We start from the raw sequence: 14,043 nt of genomic DNA, 5'->3' as shown, positions 1-14,043 counted from the left end.
TTGCAGATGGGACACTGGCGGGAGGGATAATACGGGTTATTGGAACCTATTGAATGCATATATATATCCGGCTAATGACTTGCTTCTAACTTGCTACAGAAACGGGACGTTTTGGACAGTTAGCGATTTGCCTTTCCTTAGATTATGCCACCCGGCTACTTAAGGTGGGTTCTTTTGGAGTGCCTCTTATATTGACTTTCTTCATTCCTTTGTCACTTGGACATGTGATCTAGAGTTTTTAGTTGCACTCTCTTGGGAATACCTCTACCTGGTACTAAGTTTCTCCATTGACTTTGAAATGGATTATTAATTTGTTTGACCCAAGGGTCACATTAGGCGATATGAAAAAGATTTTTTCTTGGTGTTAATTCTATCTTTTAGTTTGGTATAATTTCGCTTTTGCTTGGGATGCACTGTCACCTTTGTCTGGTGGGTGTGGGTGCTTCTCTGACACAACACTATAGTCATTCTTATGCGGAGTCTTTGATTTCGTACTGCTGCCCTGAGGAAGTCGGCAGGCATATTCGCCAGATGACGAAACACGTGTTGGCTGTTTGTGTGCGGCTGCTTGTACCTTATATCAACATAACCTGGACTACAGAATGTGTATGAAATAAGAAACATAAGGAATAAAGAATATCTTAACTTTTAACACTTTTGTAAACTGATGATTGATTATCAGTTATCAGGACTCTGCTTGTTGATATATGTATATATTACCTGCTGCAGTTACAATTAGGTCCGAGTTTCAATAGGAAAATAATTTTTTGTTTTGCCCAATAACTTTGGCACAGTTTACTGAATCTTTACATTATTTTTAAAACTAGTTTGCCACTCACTTCAGCTGCTGTCGGGAAAGTTTCAGGGTGATTCGTCAAGTAGGGGCAGAGAAAAAAAAATGGGGTTCCCAAACCCATACAATTTCCCTTAGAGATTTTAGACATGACTACAGTAATGGAATTACACCAAAATTGGAAGAAAGCTAGATCTTGGTCCAGAAAGATCTCTTTTTGTGATTTGGTGTAAATCCATTCAGTAGTTTTTGAGTTATTGAAGAAAAAAGATTTGCTATATCTGGACAAATGGAAGGTCAGCAGGTCCAAGAGAGCTCAAAATGAGATCTGATTGGCTGCCATCACTTCATCCAGGAAGTGATGGCAGCCATCTTGGGACTTGAACTCAGTCGAGTCACAAGAGAAAACTTGAAATAAAACCATGAGGGCCTGGTGGTGGTGTCCCACAGGGACCCTGCCTGGGGCTCAAAATGTTTTTCTTTCAATTTTGCCGCAAATTTGAGTGGATCTCGGCAAAATTGAAAAATAAAAGCGGGTTTTCCGCGCTTGTTATTCTTATGCCCCTCGGTTGGGCCAGGTTTCTGGGGGCAGAGAAATACATATATTTTTGGAATATGGGTGTGTGTGGCCCACCTCCCCAGGCCAACTGCAGCCCTCCGGATCCCATCCCCTGGGGTCCGTTGAATTCTGAAACCAGGGCGGACGCCGCGTGGACCCCTTCCCAAGCTAAATTTTGGCTCCGGGCCTCACTTCCCCTGTGGCCCCACTAAGCAAAAAAGAGGAAAGGAGGCCACGTTTGGCCTCAGGGACCCCATCCCCTGGGGCCTGGCCGTGCATTAAATGGTAGGCGGAGCTGCACAGAAAAACCTGTGTTTGCTGTTGCTTCGTAGGAGCAATTCCAAAAGTTCTATCAAGTGAGAGCAAACACTAAGCCTGCTCTCAGTGGGTGGGAGCATTAAAAATGCCACCCCCCCCCCACTGAAAGCAGACTTTTAATTTGTTTCCCTGCCCGAACTGAAGTGGACAGGGAAACAGATGAAAATATTGCTCCCGTCTGTGGGGAGCAGCAGGCTCCCGCTGGAGACAGGGAGCTGGCTGGTGCCACGGGGGCCTTGGGCTCGCCATGCGGCCCCCAAGAACATGGTAGGTGCCCCGGGTGACAAAGACATGCACAATGTAACGTTTAAAAAATAAAAAAACACTGACATGCTCTAGTTATTGTTCAGTGAGCTAACTAAAATGGGTGACCCCACCATATACTGCTTATGACCTCACATATATCATCACTTATGACGTTTTAAATGACATCATTGGTGACATCACTGATGACATCTCAAAGGACATCTCTGATGACATCATACAAGTTATTGATCCTCAAATTACTCTTTAATTCACTAGATCATTTAAAAAACACAGTGTAGGTAGTAAAGGTCTCACAAACATAAACAGCATACATTAACTATATTTACATGTGCGCAATATGTACAAAATAGAAATACTGCTATTCCTGGAGACAAGTCAGATTCAGATGTATGTTTCGAGCATGTTGTGGCTAAAATCAAAGGCTTTTTGCCAAAAGTATGTAAGAAAAACAAACGCTTCTCTTTACAATCCATGATCAGTTCTGTGCACATGTTAACCGTGAAGAGTTGTCATGCAGTGCTACAGACAGTTTCTTTATAAACGAGATTTATAAGGTGCAGATATGTAGTTCTAGAAGTTCAGTGAAAATTTTGAAACATTATGCATCGTTGAAGAATATATAATATATTGCCGACTCATATAATGTATCAGCAACGAACTTATAAATGGTTTGAGCTGCAGTCTGATAGTAAGCGTTGTACTCATGGTGTACGCCATCCTGCTCATTTCAGGAGCATGTGTAGGATACTTTTACAAACTAGGAAGGGCTATAGGGCCTTGTTGTGCTTGCCTTATCATTGGCTAATGCATAGACATGAAGCCGTTGACGTTAAATTCTCTGTTGGATAAGACATTAACTGATACATCTCGTTGAGGTAAATAATGACACAACACTTTTATAAACGGCCCGCGCTCGAACCCTTCAGCACCGCGGCGGAATTCGCCCAGCGCTGAAGGGGTTAATAGAATAGGACCTGATTTATGAGTCGTCAGACGTCCCGTGGTTCGCCAGGGGGATGGAGTAGATTACTACATTCCCTCTGTGGAGGGTCCACCCACCAAGTTACCCGCCAAACGACTGGCAAGCTGGCGGTTATTTATAAAGGATTGGCAGGGATTGCCGTCACGGTGGTTTCTTTCAGTGCTTTTTGCTATTTGGTGCACAGCACTGGCTACATTACAGAGCCCTGCACCAAACAGTTAAATGTTTTATTTTCAAATAGAAAGTCCTGAAAATGGATTTTCTTATTGAGAATAAAACATATATTGCCCCCTCACCATTGGTGTCGTCTCCCATGGTGATGGGGGCATAATTCCTTTTTTAATGTTCCTCACAGCCTGGGTTTGCCTGCGGTTACGGACATAACAAAAGTGGTGACATGTCCACCCATCCCAATTGGGTGGGCGGATGCATAGCCATTTTTCTGACGGCTCTTACTCCGTCAGCCCGTCTGAGAGGTTTGGATATGGCGGTGGTAGAGTAGTAACCACCATAGCCAAACCTGTGATCCACCTGCATCTACACTGGGTGGGCCGACCATTATCTTGGCGGTAACCTTACTCCGTATGCGTTGCATGACAGTATGCCAATGGAAGCTTTTTTCCTAGCCTTTGGGAATTTTCTGGGTTCTGCTCCTTTTGGGAAGAGCAGGGAGCGAGGCAACAGTAGGCACGGGTAGATGGTGTCTACTCACTATTTTCACAGGGTGGATGCTGTCTACCCACTATTTTCACAGGGTGGATGTTGTCTACCCACTATTTTCACAGGGTGGATGGTGTCTGCCCACTATTTTCACAGGGTGGATGCTGTCTCCCTCACAAAGAGTTTGGGCTCCACAGAAATATTCAGAACTTGTCCCGGGAGATTTTCACACACCAAGGGGCATATTAACAATGCGGCGATAACAAATTATCGCCACTTTTGCGGCCGTTTTCAGCCGAAAAGTGGCGATAATTTTATCGCCTTATCAGCAAAGACACGCTATCGTGTGTTTTGCTGATTTTGCTCCCGTTTCCAGCACGCCTAACTTTGCATCGCTAATGAGATACAAAGTAGGCGTGTCTGTGGAAACAACATGGGTAAATATCACAAAGGCAGCTTCGCGATATTTACAATGCAGGGAAGCGATTATTTAAATAGCGCTAAGTATGCTTTAACGCAAGGAATTTAACGTCTGTTAAATTCCTGACTAAAGCATACTTAACATGGGGGGTGGATTGTGTGGCTAAGACCACAGGCCCCTATTATCAAGGGTATCGCCGTTTTCCATGGAACATCGCTGGAAAACCAGCGATGTTCCATGGAAAACATCGCTATTGCTTGGATAATTATCGCCATTGCGCTGAGCGTTGTTAATACAGCGCTAGCATGGTGATAATTATCTGCGATAGCCGGCGTTAAACATTTTAACGCTAAGAGCGGCCAGCGATAATTATCGCTGGCCGTTGATGATATGCCCCTAGGACATTTAAGCATCGTCCTCACGTTGTCTGCTTTCGTTCGGAGCAGCAACGTGCAGGCGGGAGGGGGGCCATCAGATTCCAGCTGGGCCCATAGCAAAAGACGAAGTTAAGGGGCCATCAGGCCTCCTTGTGTTGGAGTATCCTGGCTGGGAGCTTCGAGAGCCATACACTTAGATGAAATGGAGGGGGAACAAAGGTGTACAGCCTTCACTTCACAGCTACTTAAAAGAGGCATACTTTTGACTTTGTTCAATCTCTGGCATAGACCTACAAGAAACTGATGCATCTGCGTCAGTTTCCTTGCGCCAGCGTCAAATGTTCTTGCACCACCATGGATGCGCTGTATTTACAATACAGCGCTCCATGGCGCAAGGATTAACAGATGCGCCATCTGTTGGTGCAAAAGTGACGCATTGCTGGAGTTGCTCATGAAAGTGACGCAACTCCAGCAATGTGGCACAACAGATAAGTGAGTCCCATACAAAAAGTCCTTCGTCATTCCTTACACCTGGTCAGAGCAGGCGTAGGGATTTTGACGCAGTGAAGGCGTAGAGTGACGCAGTGAAATCTTGTAGATTTCACTGCGTCAGTCCTACATGGCTTTTTACTTGGGAACGCCCACCCTGCATACATTATACCTGACGCAGGTATAATGTGGCGCAGGGCTTTACAGCGTGACGCATCTCCCTAGATGCGTCACGTTGGAAATGGGTCGCAAAATTTACACCACAGCTGTGTCACAAAAGTGATGCAACGGCGGTGCAAAGTAACGCAAGGGGCTTGTAAATCTGCCCCCCAGTATTTAAGAGATATGCATGCACTGTAAGAAAGTCAAATGTGTTGGTGTTAGTCATGGCCGGAGTAGGTGAGAGCTGTGGGGTGGGGCGGGGGCATAGGGTAAATAAAATGATAAAAAGAAAACCAATTACCTTATGCTCACCCATTGCGCTCGCTGCATCCCCGACTCGGAGATGCAGCGACCACAAGGTAAGTGGTTAACTTTTTAAAAAAAATGATTTTCCCTCGTCGTCATCTGTCTGCTGCCCCCTACCCCGCTCACCGCTCTTACATGCACTGGCCGGCACTGGTCAGTCTGTCCCAGTATTGACACAAATAGCAATTGAAATACCACAATTTTGTTTTATTTCTGTTATGCACTATAGAACTATATAGAGCTGTAGTGCTACTCATCTCATTGCAGGGTGTGAGAGCACTTTACCAGTAGCAGCCAGTGTCAAACCAAAGTAGTGGGGTGAGGTGGGGGGGCGCGACACAGCACAACAAAACACAAAAACAAATCACTTACCTGCTGCATTTCTGCCCTTTTGCTCCTCCGTCGCTCCAGTGCAGTGCAGGGACAGCCCCCCTGACTACCCTGCGGCCAATCCAGATGCTGCTCTCATGCTGCTGGCAGCATGAGTGCAGCATCAGGGATGGCCTGAGCGCCCATGATTTGCACTTTCAGAGACTGGGAGCCTGTGCCTGCAGTCTGCAACCAGGCAACGCAGCTATGGTTGGAGACAGCTCAGTATGTATGCCGGATTGCCGGCAGAACTGACATGCGCACTGCTAGCAGTGCCCAACACTCCCCCTCTGTGACACCAATCGCGATGGCCCTCCCCCCAAGACTTGGCCCTCAGTGGAAAATTAAAACGATAATAAACATGTTTTACTATCATTTTATTTTTCAGGTTTTTAGGCTACTGGCGGCGGGGGAATGGGAGAGGGCAATGCTCCTTCGCCATAGCGGAGGAGCCGCCGCTGCACTTTGCATCACACATACACATCTTACATTCACAACAACTCTGAAGTGTGTGAATCAATGCACAGGATGTGTTACATAAGACAGTGCTGGTCACAAGGTATACAAGTCACGTGCCCTTCACAGCTCACTGTGCTGTATTAGAAAAATTACAATTTGTGAACTGGACGTACCAAAAGGCCCCTAGGGGCACAGTGCTGAGACAGGGAGCCCAATAGGGCCCATAGTCCATGGGCTGATGCAAGGCCCCTCAAGGACTCTTCCAAAAGAGCAGAGGCCGCACCAATCATTCTGAACAACACATGGGTTCAGTGGTTCAGCCTCTGTGTACTTGGATAATAAAGACACAATTTCTACTTGTGTCGTAGCACGACAATGCTGTGTGTACAAGGCAGGTATTTGGTGGGTCGGCCTCTGTGTGCTTGGATAATAATGCAGTGTGTGCAAGACAAGTGTTTGGTGGGTCGAACACTGCTTGCGTCCTAGCACGACAATGCAGAGTGTACAAGACAAGCGTTTGGTGGGTCGGCCTCTGTGTGCTTGGATAATAAAGACACAAACACTGCTTGCTTCCTAGCACGACAATGCAGAGTGTACAAGACAAGCGTTTGGTGGGTCGGCCTCTGTGTGCTTGGGTAATAAAGACACAAACACTGCTTGTGTCCTAGCACGACAATGCAGTGTGTGCAAGACAAGGGTTTTGGTGAGTCGGCCTCTGTGTGCTTGGAAAATAAAGGCACAAACACTGCTTGTGTCCTAGCATGACAATGCAGTGTGTGCAAGAAAAGTGTTTTGGTTTGTCGGTCTCTGTGTGTTTGGAAAATAAAGACACAAACACTGCTTGTGTCCTAGCACCACAAAGCAGTGTGTGCAAAAAAAGTGTTTTGGTGGGTCGGTCTCTGTGTGTTTGGAAAATAAAGACACAAACACTGCTTGTGTCCTAGCACCACAATGCAGTGTGTGCAAGACAAGTGTTTGGTGGGTCGGCCTCTGTGTGCTTGGATCATAGACACACAAACACTGCATGTGTCCTACACAACAATGCAGTGTGTGCAAGACAAGTGTTTGGTGGGTGGGCCTCTGTGTGCTTGGAAAATAAAGACACAAACACTGCTTTTGTCCTAGCACGACAATGCAGTGTATGCAAGACAAGTGTTTTGGTTTGTCGGCCTCTGTGTGCTTGGATCATAAAGACACAAACACTGCATGTGTCCTACACGAGAATGCAGTGTGTGCAAGACAAGTGTTTGGTGTGTCGGCCTCTGTGTGCTTGGAAAATAGAGACACAAACACTGCTTGTGTCCTGGCACGAGTATGCTGTGTGTGGAAGACAAGTGTTTGGTGGGTCGGCCTCTGTGTGCTTGGATCATAGAGACACAAACACTGCTTGTGTCCCAGCATGAGAATGCAGTGTGTGCAAGACATGTGTTTGCTGGGTGGGCCCCTGTGTGCTTGGATCATAAAGACACAAACACTGCTTGTGTTCTACACGAGAATGCAGTGTGTGCAAGACAAGTGTTTGGTGTGTCAGCCTCTGTGTGCTTGGAAAATAGAGACACAAACACTGCTTGTGTCCTGGCACGAGTATGCTGTGTGTGGAAGACAAGTGTTTGGTGGGTCGGCCTCTGTGTGCTTGGATCATAGAGACACAAACACTGCTTGCGTTGTAGCACGACAATGCAGTGTGTACAAGATAAGTGTTTGGTGATGTGTGCGTCGCCCCACTGCTTTCTCGCAGTACGAGAAGCAGAAACATAAAATGGTAAAAACTACCATTTTATGTTGCTGCTTCTCGCACTGCGAGAAAGCAGAAGTGCCTGGTTGGGGGCGGAATCGTGGGCGGTCGTGCTCGAGGGCAGGGGGGGAGTGGCTTACCCACTGTTGTGGGTACTGACTGTTTGGTCGTCCCCTGGAGCCGACCAAACAGTCAGTACCCACAACAGTGGGTAAGCCACTCCCCCCCTGTCCCCGAGCACGACCGCCCACTCCCCCTTTTTCTCTATCTAGGAGAAAATGGCGCGGCTGGGGCGCTCTCCCCTGCGCCTCACCAATCACAATTCTGCCATTGCAGCGTTGTGATTGGCGAGAGAGGGGAGGGAGGGAGGGAGGCTGCCTTTCCTTTTCCTGCTGACGAGAAGCTGCATGAATTGGCGCAGGACCGGAAGGACCGGACGGCTGGAGTCGGGAGTCGTTGGACCCATCCAGAAGCTCAGTAAGGTTCATTTCATATTTTTATTTTATTAAACCCCTCCCGCCTCCCCCCATAACCCCACCCGCGATGACCCCATTTCCACCCCCCCACCCGCAATGCTGGCCGCGACTGCATATATGTATGAATGTGAGTATTATATGTGTGTGTTTGTGCAAGCGCGTGTGTTTGTTTGGGGCAGGGGTGAGGGACACTGCCCCCAAGTAGACATGGAATTTCTGTACAAAATACTGGAGTACTGCCTTACCATGCAGGAGGTCAGGAGCAGCATACACTCAGCATGCTTTAGGGATGAAGCAGCGCGTGGCATCTCCGTGCCCCATGGAAGCAGGCAGAAACATCGCTCGGCTCATCTCTTCTTCAGAGCAGGCACCCACCGTGACTCTTGGCAGCGCAGGCCACTAGGACAGGTCCTCGTGGAGTGCACCGAAGCCCCCCCCATCAGATAGCGTGCGTCCCCGAGTCACCGGTGCTCAGGCAGCCCAGATGTGCTACGTCGAATCAGAGGTGGGAAACAGCCCCTGCCTTGGCCTCTGTGGCCCCCCATATCCGGACAGCAGGCTGCAGTCAGATATACGAATGTGATAATTTGTTGATCTACATGTGGCACATTTTAGTACCTAACACGTTAAATCTTTTTGTTTCGTTTTCGTGGGGGGTGGAAGCTACATGCTTTTAAACCGCATTACCCATTGGTATTTAAAGTAATCTAAGGGAGCATTCTTCAGAGGGGATAACGTACTGAAAGGGTGGTCACTGGCGAGATGTGAAATGTTGTGCCTTTCCATTGTCACTTTTGTACTCCCAGGTGTGGCCATTTGATGCATAATATATGGTACTGATTACAAAAATGGCAAAGAGGACCCCCAAACCCTCCTTGTGGCGGTCGGCCACACTCTCTAGGCTCGCTAGCCACCAGGCACTCTCCCCAAACGTTTACGCCTCACCACTTTCAAATGTCACCAGCCGCCACTGGATGTGTGCGCATGTTTGCTGGCCCAGTATGTCTTCCTGTTATTCTTTTCTTTTCTGCTCGACATTGTGGTTGCTCTCTATGTCGTTTTCATGGACATCGCAGAACACTACTTTGGTAAATGAGTTTTGCATCGATTTATGTTTTTTTTGTTTATTTCTTTGTGTTCAGTAAGAGCCAATACAAATATTTTTTTTATTAGAATGAGGGGCTGGGTCACACATTAAGTAACAGTAGGGCCCATATTTCAAATCGGTTATTTTACAAAACGTGAATCTAATCTTGTAAAGAGATGTACTCCCACGTAATGTCACACCAGCATGGTGTAAAACTATGAGCAAAGCTGGTAAGGGCGGTGGAGTGTGAGACGCCGTTTAGGACTGACATGCCGGTCAGTGTGGCTGTCCGGCAGTGACAGGTGGGCAGCTTGAAGGGTCATTCATTAGCCTCTTTTCTTGGTCCAATCACCCACAGGATAAACAAGCATTAAAAATGCAACAGGTCTTGTCTTTGTCTGTCCAAGTTAGAGCATTTTTTTTAGCAAATGTTTCTTTTTAGAAGTGTTTTTATTATTGTGTTAGCAGTTTTCAATGTACATAATATGCATATTTATGCATGCATTTAGAGGTTTTGTTATTTAGATATGCAGATGTATCGTATATGTATATAACTGCATATACATGTTGCTCTATATATGTATATAGGTATATTATTGCATAGTGTGCAAACATATACAGATCTATACATGTATAAAAGCATATTCTAGTGATATTGGGATGGATATATGTATATATAGTGATATCTTTAATAAAATTGCTTCAACTTTCACAAATACGAGACCTGTTGCATTTGTAATGTTTGTTATTTAGTGTATACATATATGTATATATGTGCATATATATGTGGAAAGACATATGCATATATATATTGACATATGTATACATATATATCTATATATATATGCATGGGGAACAACCTTTACAACGCAACTTTTACAACGCACTACACTTACAACGCATTTTTTACAACGCAACATCCACTACAACGCATTCCATTACAACGCAGGACACTACAACGCATTTTTAAAAACTACCTTTACAAAGCATTCCATTACAACGCATACTACCTTTACAACGCATACCATTACAACGCATAATATTACATTAAAACCCCTACACTATCCAACACTTACCCTACTGTTGCACCCCCTGGAGTTAGAATAGTAATTTTTACCCCTATACTATCCAACACTTGCCCTACTGTTGCACCCCCTGGAGTTAGAATAGTAATTTTTACCCCTATACTGTCCAACACTTGCCCTACTGTTGCACCCCCTGGAGTTAGAATAGTAATTTTTACCCCTATACTATCCAACACTTGCCCTACTGTTGCACCCCCTGGAGTTAGAATAGTAATTTTTACCCCTATACTATCCAACACTTGCCCTACTGTTGCACCCCCTGGAGTTAGAATAGTATTTTTTACCCCTATACTATCCAACACTTGCCCTACTGTTGCACCCCCTGGAGTTAGAATAGTAATTTTTACCCCTATACTATCCAACACTTACCCTACTGTTGCACCCCCTGGAGTTAGAATAGTAATTTTTACCCCTATACTATCCAACACTTACCCTACTGTTGCACCCCCTGGAGTAAGAATAGTAGTTTTTACCCCTATACTATCCAACACTTGCCCTACTGTTGCACCCCCTGGAGTAAGAATAGTAATTTTTACCCCTATACTATCCAACACTTGCCCTACTGTTGCACCCCCTGGAGTTAGAAATAGTAATTTTTACCCCTATACTATCCAACACTTACCCTACTGTTGCACCCCCTGGAGTAAGAATAGTAATTTTTACCCCTATACTATCCAATACTTACCTTAAATGCAATGTAATATTATGCGTTGTAATGGTATGCATTGTAAAGGTAGTATGCGATATAATGGAATGCGTTGTAAAGGTAGTTTTTACAAATGCGTTGTAGTGTCCTGCGTTGTAATGGAATGCGTTGTAGTGGATGTTGCGTTGTAAAAAATGCGTTGTAAGTGCATGCGTTGTAAAAGTGTGCGTTGTAACGACATACATCCTATATGCATATATATGTATGCATGTATATAGGTAAGTGTGTAGGCCACCTTTTGTTCGAGTCTCTTGGTTGGGAGCAGTCAGGTGACTCACACCTGATGCAAATGCAGCAGGGAAAACAAAGACTCACGCTTTGTTAGAACTTCACACTTACTTAAGAAAGACAGCTTGCGTACAATGACACAAGCCAATGAAAAATATGGGCAGAGAGTGGGCGGACCTTCAAGTCCATACCTGAATACAGCATGCCTCGCAGAGCAGCGCATGTACTGCCCAGGCTCGACCTAAAAACAGTATTTGATGCCCAAATGCTTCAGCTAAAAAGGTTATAGGATCAATTGGCGTTCCACTTGCTTACAATTGACAGTACTGATTATAAACTTTAAGGCACCAAGAAATGACCCATCACTAATCTCCTCAGCAAGCAACATTACTGGTATTCCACCAAAACCAACTTGAAAAGGAGAAGCCAACAAGAGGAGATCACTTCACTTCCCATCATTCATCTGCACAGAAAGTGACATCACTTCCTGTCTTCTCCTTAGTTCAGTCAACTCCCCTGTGCACCCCAGCAAAGCGCGGACTCAGACAAAAGCACTGACTGTTTGTGCCAGAAACCTCTGTGCGTCACCTAGCCCCGCATACCATCAACCCCCACACTGAGATACAGACAAGCCAGACACTCACATAGGATTGGCGCTACACATACACAACCTTGTACACACCCCACTAACTACTGCACACACCTCTTTAACTACAGAACACACATTCCAACTCATACTCATCAACGCTCACTCAGCATACTCCATGCACCAGACGTCGCAGATCGCATCAGCTATGACAAGCTTGACACCCTCCTCATCACAAAAACATGGCGCACACCCACATCATCACACATCCTAGGAACCATCTCCACACAGGCTACAGCAGCCGTGTTGTGGACTGTGCACAAAAGAAGGGAGGAGGCTTCGCTATCATCCGTAAATCATCCTGGTCCTGCACCTAATGCAAGTAACACTCAACGCCAAAGCCTCCTTGGGCGTATAAGATCATAATTGATGAAATCTCAGATGGTCTCACCACCTCATCTTTCAGACACACCCACACCACCCTCTTGGGTAACTTCACCTTCCCAAAAAACCGAAGCTCAAAAACACAAGAGACACCCTCACCTACCTCATCGACACAGTCAACACGATACAACACATCGCTCAACCAACATGCTTTAAACACCACAACTATGACCTCGTCTTCTTAACAGCACCAGCAATCTAACGCAAACCACACATGCTCTAGACAAGACCACCTCACCATCTCTATCTCCCAGCATCTATCAACAACAGACTGTCTGGTCTGCAGTGGTTTCTACATCCTGGTGCAAGAGAGCGCCTCATGGCAGCAGAGTTCAGCCACAGAGGCACCTGGGGAGGATGTGGCCTAACAACCAGAGTGGACAAATTTGGAGCGGAGGATCGGGTAGGTACGAGTCTCGGCAATGACTCTAAACATCCGGTGATTCTGGCCAAATCACCTATTCCCCCCCTGTCGAGCAAAGATGAATGTGTCCTCGTGTAACACAACTGGTGCTCATGTAAAGCGCTCCGATACCCTCGGGTCGAGGTCGCGCTATAGAAAACTGCAAATGTAGCGCCAAGAAGCAGGAGCAGACACCGCTTGTACTGCCAGCCTCATAGACGTGCGCTCTGTCCAGTTTTTAACGTGTCCCAGCAGGAGGTGCTCTGCAGCCCTGACCTCTGCCGTCCATCACCAGGGACTGTCACCAGGAGGGTGGGGGGCACTAATGCTATTCTTCAAGGGTGGGCACTGGCAGGGGCGCCGGACAGTGCTCTTATGCCCACAGCCCCAGTTCTTGCCCTCATTGCTTGGTTAACGCCTGGTCTGCAGTGGTTTCTACATCCTGGTGCAAGAGAGCGCCTCTTGGCAGCAGAGTTCAGCCTCACAGGCACCTGGGGAGGATGTGGCCTATCACCCAGAGCGGACAACTTCGGAGCGCAGGATCGGGTAGGTTCGAGTCTCTGCAATGACTCTAAACATCCTGAGATTCTGGCCAAATCACCTATTCCCCCCTGCCGAGCAAAGATGAATGTGTCCTCGTGTAACACAACTGGTGCTCGTGTAAAGCGCTCCGATACCCTCGCGTCGAGGTCGCACTATAGCATAAATGTAGTGCCAAGAAGCAGGAGCAGACAGCGCTTGTCCTGCCAGCCTCATAGAAGTGCGCTCTGTCCAGTTTGTAACGTGTCCCAGCAGGAGATGCTCTGCAGCCTGACCTCTGCCCTCCACCACCAGGGACCGTTACCAAGGGGGTGGGGGGCACTCACTCTATTCTTCAAGGGTGTGTAGTGGCAGGGGCGCAGGACAGTGCTCTCATGCCCACAGCCCCTGTTCTTGCCCTCATCGCTTGGTTAACGCCTGGTCTGCAATGGTTTCTACATCCTGGTGCTAGAGAGCGCCTCGTGGCAGCAGAGTTCAGCCCACAGGCACCTGGGGAGGATGTGGCTGAACACCCAGAGCGGACGACTTCGGAGCAGAGGATCGGGTAGGTTCGAGTCTCGGCAATGACTCTAAACATCCTGTGATTCTGGC

The 14,043-nt window shown here is 46.8% G+C and overlaps 1 protein-coding gene across 1 annotated transcript in view; it reads right to left on the bottom strand.

The window, feature by feature from the left end:
• The window catches only part of CHST1 (carbohydrate sulfotransferase 1), a 224,160-nt gene that overhangs the window by 49,055 nt on the left and 161,062 nt on the right, over nucleotides 1-14,043 (bottom strand). The gene's annotated exons all lie outside the window — the stretch shown is intronic.

This window comes from Triturus cristatus, chromosome 3_1 (assembly GCF_964204655.1).
Source record: "Triturus cristatus chromosome 3_1, aTriCri1.1, whole genome shotgun sequence".
Lineage (NCBI taxonomy): Eukaryota > Metazoa > Chordata > Amphibia > Caudata > Salamandridae > Triturus > Triturus cristatus.
The sequence above is the reverse complement of the archived record's forward strand: the minus strand, read 5'-3'. Positions and strand labels throughout refer to the sequence as shown.